The following is a 6,379-nucleotide window of genomic DNA, read 5'->3' on the forward strand; positions in this document are numbered from 1 at the left end:
GCAACGGTGTGCACGCCATAATTTGTAGGCAATGGTAGTTTCATAATTCTCTTCTGAGCACCGTATTTTCTTCACAGCACGCCAAGCTTGAATTGCATTTTTCACTACATTTCCTGCATCGGGGTCCCCGTAAGTAATACTTGCAGCTGATAACCCAAAAGTTATTGGAACAAATTGTGTATTCCCACACTGACGCCTAAACATGTTAGGGACATAAGCCGTGACACCCCACAAACCGATTAAAGGCACCCATGGAAAACCCCCACAAGCATGAATAATTCTTTGGTTATTCTTTCTTGGATAGAGCCATTCAATATCTTCTTCTGATAATTGTTTGAAGAACCTTGCCCACTTACGTCTCCTTGGAGATTGTTCGGGCCACTTCTGCATGACAAATTCTAGGACATAGCCTTGGGATTTGTTGAAGGCAGGGGAGTATTGAGGCCTTCCAAATCCTAAAGAATGAGCCTTGAAGTGATTTAAGGCCCACATACTTAACAATTGAGAACATGCCTGAAACCTTTCAGATTGGTTCCTTCGACAACTGGACAAGGACCTAATAATCTCGGCTAGTATTGAACTTGTGGGATTAATTCTAAGCTCAAGAGACTTCATAAGCAGAACCACTCTTTGACTGATCATCTCAGGTGTAGTTGGAAACACAACTAATACATAAATGAGTAATGCTAAGGCCTTTTGCTTTATTCGAACATCATTTGCCTCATGGTATAAGTTTATTACAGAATCACTCGAGAAGTCCTTGGAATTAGAAATTTCCCAACGGGCAACATCTGGATTCTTAAGCCCCAATAAGCGTGCCAACTGCTTTTTAGGACTATCAGTAACATGATAAATACTTCAAATTATTGTCGAGGTTGAGAATCTCTTGGTATTCTTCGATCATTAGACATAAATTAAAATCTCTGAAGGTAAAACAGTTGTACACAGGATCCCAAAATGGTAACATTGCGTTCAACATGGATGACAAGACGGGTACATACAATAGGTGTGCAATCCAACCGTAATTCTCGTGAAACTGTTGTCAATCCCATACAGACATGTTTTCCAGAATCCGTTTTAGGGTTCCATGGTTCAAATCCCTATTGAAGTCTAACTTTCCCACTTTTGGAAGGTCAAGAATGAAGTCATTCGGAATGGCATTCCCCTCCCTTTGTTGAAAGATCTCTGACTCTGATCGGACAACCTGTTCTTCTTCTACAACAAATTGCACTGGAGTTCCCATTTGGAGAAGTACTGATGTTCGATTCTCTGTTTATAACAAATAAGAATGAATATACATTTTGTTAGATAATTTCAAACTTTAATTTGATTTTTCACAAGAGACATAAAAGAATAAAATGCAGATGCATGAATGTCATCAATCAATCATTCCAGTTGAAGCTCATTTGGAAATAAAAACACGATTTCATTTAATAACCAAGGAGTTTACAATGTGGATATGGTACGACACCAAAAAACAACATATCCATTCCTGTTACAAGCATCAACTCCTAATCTACTAATCTTACTACGAAGGGGCTTATTCACATACTACTATAACTACTACGAAGGGGCTTATTTACATACTACTATAACCCTGAATAATTCCTATCCGTATACTTGAGGCATCACCAAGTTGCCGTCTTCATCTACCCAAACGATCATTTCTCCATCATAAAAGGTACGAGTAATGGCGCAAAATCGAGCGATAGTGGAAGACGGAAAATTGGCCAATGTCCATTTTAGGCGCCCGTCAGGGTGATAGCCGTCGGGAGTCATGAGCGATTCAGGCATAGTGTAGGGATCCACTCCATTCCAGATGCATAATACCCGTTTAATTGCAGTCCATTCCTCACTGAGCTTCCATGCTGTAGTTGTGGGGTTTTTCACATAAGAGATCCCTATCTCGACATATGATATCAGGTGGTGTTGGACGCGGTCATCGTCGGCCTCAAACCGATCCTCCAAATGGAACATGGCAAAGCAGTATGATTGGTCAAGGTTTTCAAAAAATCTTGCTCTCGAGTATGTAGAGTCTCCAAATTCGAACAACCAAGCAGAAAAGTAAGTCCTCGTGTTAGGCTGTTCTTCCCATAATTCCAAGCAAGAGAGGAGCAAGCTTTTCTCAAGTATGAGCCCGATGTGATAAACCTTGGCCATAAAAAAGAGCATCAGGTAGGCCTCTCTTGGGAAAGTCATTATATTCTCCATGGGAACAAATAGGCAATTGAGGAAAGGATAGCTCGGTTGCCAATCCAAGAATCTGATTGGGGCATTGAGCAGTCCAAAAGTTTCGAGCAGTACCATATACATACTCATTAAGGTTGAATAGTTGAAATTGTAGGCGGCCGTGCGTAAGATTTGCATTTGCACGTCTATTGGAAGCATGTCTAAATTGTTGTGAATGAAATCATGCCCAATGTCCACAACAATTTAGACATGCACGTCTATTGGAAGCATACCTAGTACTAACTGTTTGTGCTCATTTCATTTGGTTGATTAATTGATTGCAATGACGAACAAAGATATACATGAAATGAGCACAAACAGTTAGTACTAGGTATATTGTAAGTAAACAACAATTCATGTATAATTTCCCAATAGCAACTTTATGTCAAGCATCAAATCAAAAAAAATGCGATGACATGTTTTATATTCTAATCTTTTTTACTCCGGCTTTTGGGTGTCTTTGTATATAATGTATGAATTATGAACCAAGTCTAATCCTAAAAGGTAGGTACGAGGCTGATGGTATAGGGTCCCAAAGCCACACTCATAATGTTGTCGTTTGAACACCAAACTAGCAATAATTGAGCCCCTTTCAGGTGGCCTGAGTGAAAAAATTCACGTGGAGCTCTAGGTTACCCATAGAGTCATCGTTACTCATCTTCATTCTAAACTAAATGCATGTAACGAGTCGAACACCAACCCATTTGTGAAAAGTGTGAGAATAATGTAATTGAGCCCCTATCAGTAACATGATAAATACTTCAAATTATTGTCGAGGTTGAGAATCTCTTGGTATTCTTCGATCATTAGACATAAATTAAAATCTCTGAAGGTAAAACAGTTGTACACAGGATCCCAAAATGGTAACATTGCGTTCAACATGGATGACAAGACGGGTACATACAATAGGTGTGCAATCCAACCGTAATTCTCGTGAAACTGTTGTCAATCCCATACAGACATGTTTTCCAGAATCCGTTTTAGGGTTCCATGGTTCAAATCCCTATTGAAGTCTAACTTTCCCACTTTTGGAAGGTCAAGAATGAAGTCATTCGGAATGGCATTCCCCTCCCTTTGTTGAAAGATCTCTGACTCTGATCGGACAACCTGTTCTTCTTCTACAACAAATTGCACTGGAGTTCCCATTTGGAGAAGTACTGATGTTCGATTCTCTGTTTATAACAAATAAGAATGAATATACATTTTGTTAGATAATTTCAAACTTTAATTTGATTTTTCACAAGAGACATAAAAGAATAAAATGCAGATGCATGAATGTCATCAATCAATCATTCCAGTTGAAGCTCATTTGGAAATAAAAACACGATTTCATTTAATAACCAAGGAGTTTACAATGTGGATATGGTACGACACCAAAAAACAACATATCCATTCCTGTTACAAGCATCAACTCCTAATCTACTAATCTTACTACGAAGGGGCTTATTCACATACTACTATAACTACTACGAAGGGGCTTATTTACATACTACTATAACCCTGAACAATTCCTATCCGTATACTTGAGGCATCACCAAGTTGCCGTCTTCATCTACCCAAACGATCATTTCTCCATCATAAAAGGTACGAGTAATGGCGCAAAATCGAGCGATAGTGGAAGACGGAAAATTGGCCAATGTCCATTTTAGGCGCCCGTCAGGGTGATAGCCGTCGGGAGTCATGAGCGATTCAGGCATAGTGTAGGGATCCACTCCATTCCAGATGCATAATACCCGTTTAATTGCAGTCCATTCCTCACTGAGCTTCCATGCTGTAGTTGTGGGGTTTTTCACATAAGAGATCCCTATCTCGACATATGATATCAGGTGGTGTTGGACGCGGTCATCGTCGGCCTCAAACCGATCCTCCAAATGGAACATGGCAAAGCAGTATGATTGGTCAAGGTTTTCAAAAAATCTTGCTCTCGAGTATGTAGAGTCTCCAAATTCGAACAACCAAGCAGAAAAGTAAGTCCTCGTGTTAGGCTGTTCTTCCCATAATTCCAAGCAAGAGAGGAGCAAGCTTTTCTCAAGTATGAGCCTGATGTGATAAACCTTGGCCATAAAAAAGAGCATCAGGTAGGCCTCTCTTGGGAAAGTCATTATATTCTCCATGGGAACAAATAGGCAATTGAGGAAAGGATAGCTCGGTTGCCAATCCAAGAATCTGATTGGGGCATTGAGCAGTCCAAAAGTTTCGAGCAGTACCATATACATACTCATTAAGGTTGAATAGTTGAAATTGTAGGCGGCCGTGCGTAAGATTTGCATTTGCACGTCTATTGGAAGCATTTGCACGTCTATTGGAAGCATACCTAGTACTAACTGTTTGTGCTCATTTCATTTGGTTGATTAATTGATTGCAATGACGAACAAAGATATACATGAAATGAGCACAAACAGTTAGTACTAGGTATATTGTAAGTAAACAACAATTCATGTATAATTTCCCAATAGCAACTTTATGTCAAGCATCAAATCAAAAAAACTGCGATGACATGTTTTATATTCTAATCTTTTTTACTCCGGCTTTTGGGTGTCTTTGTATATAATGTATGAATTATGAACCAAGTCTAATCCTAAAAGGTAGGTACGAGGCTGATGGTATAGGGTCCCAAAGCCACACTCATAATGTTGTCGTTTGAACACCAAACTAGCAATAATTGAGCCCCTTTCAGGTGGCCTGAGTGAAAAAATTCACGTGGAGCTCTAGGTTACCCATAGAGTCATCGTTACTCATCTTCATTCTAAACTAAATGCATGTAACGAGTCGAACACCAACCCATTTGTGAAAAGTGTGAGAATAATGTAATGATGAAAATATAATAACAATAAATATATTGTAAATAATGATGAATACATTTGCACATATAAGACATAAAAACATACATAAAGCATATATACAAGATTAACCCTACTCAAATAACATCAATTATCGTATTAATTTATTTTTATTATTTGAAAAAAAATTTCCTAGTGCAGTCACCAGCTGTCGCACCGTGTCGGCCGGTCCCGTAAGTTATTTTTATTTTCTGAGAACTCTGTACGACTTGGCGGACTTCCCATTTTTGACATTATTAGGATCTTAGGAGTCACCACCAATCTAATGAGTGGGATCGGTCCACTTATAACACTGGTCTATTAGTGGGTTCGGGGTTAGTTACGTATAGGGAACAAATTACATCACCCTATCCCGCACAGATAAACTGGTTTTTTATATGCTTTATGTTTAATATAACAACATTTCATCATTATTTAGAATGTATATCGTTTTATTTTAAGTCTATGTAATTGATAATAATTAATAATTTTTTTATAATAACGCCTGAACACCGAAGCGGCATTATTGTATTTAAGTTTTATAAATAAAAAGAATATTACAGGGAAAAATAATATTTTAAGAGGTGGACTTAGTCTCGGGTTTTGGATGAACCGAGAGGCTTACGTACCCGGTAGACGGGATCAAAGTCCGCGTAATTCGAAGTTGGGATTAGTAAAAAAGAAAATAAGAATAGATGAAATTAAGTGAAATAATGAGATTATTTAAATTAGGCTCTAAGGTCTGATTTTAACGTTTACACACCCGAACTCCAGGTAAATAGAGCGTGAAATGCCAAATCTCAGAAATAGCAATTTTAAAGGAAAAATATTTTTTGAGTTAACTTGATCTCGGGATTCGATTCACCGAGAGGCCTACGTACCCAATAAATGGGATCAAAGTCCGCGTAGTTCGAAATTGAAATCTTACACAAATGGTAAATTAAATAAAAAATTGAATTTTATTATTTAGAATTTTAATGGTTTTTATATGAAATATATTTATGCGAGTTAAAATTTTTCAATATTATAACTACTATAAGAGTGGAGAATACAGTAATAATAATAATAAATTTAAAACGAATGACCTTATAAGTAACTAATCAAGAGATGGCGAAGGAAAAAAAAAACAAGAAAACAAAAAAAGGAATGGACAAATAATACTTAATCAGGTGAAAATAGAAAAAAAAAGCTCACTTGAGCTTTGTGTACAGAGGAAAGGGCCTAAAGCTTAATTATTAAACCCATAACTCAAAATTTGTAGACTCAAATTAGTGGATGATCTCCACCATTTTTGTTAATTAATTAGACAACCTTAGGTTTTCTTTATTCGA

The sequence above is a fragment of the Mercurialis annua genome, linkage group LG7, assembly GCF_937616625.2.
Source record: "Mercurialis annua linkage group LG7, ddMerAnnu1.2, whole genome shotgun sequence".
Lineage (NCBI taxonomy): Eukaryota > Viridiplantae > Streptophyta > Magnoliopsida > Malpighiales > Euphorbiaceae > Mercurialis > Mercurialis annua.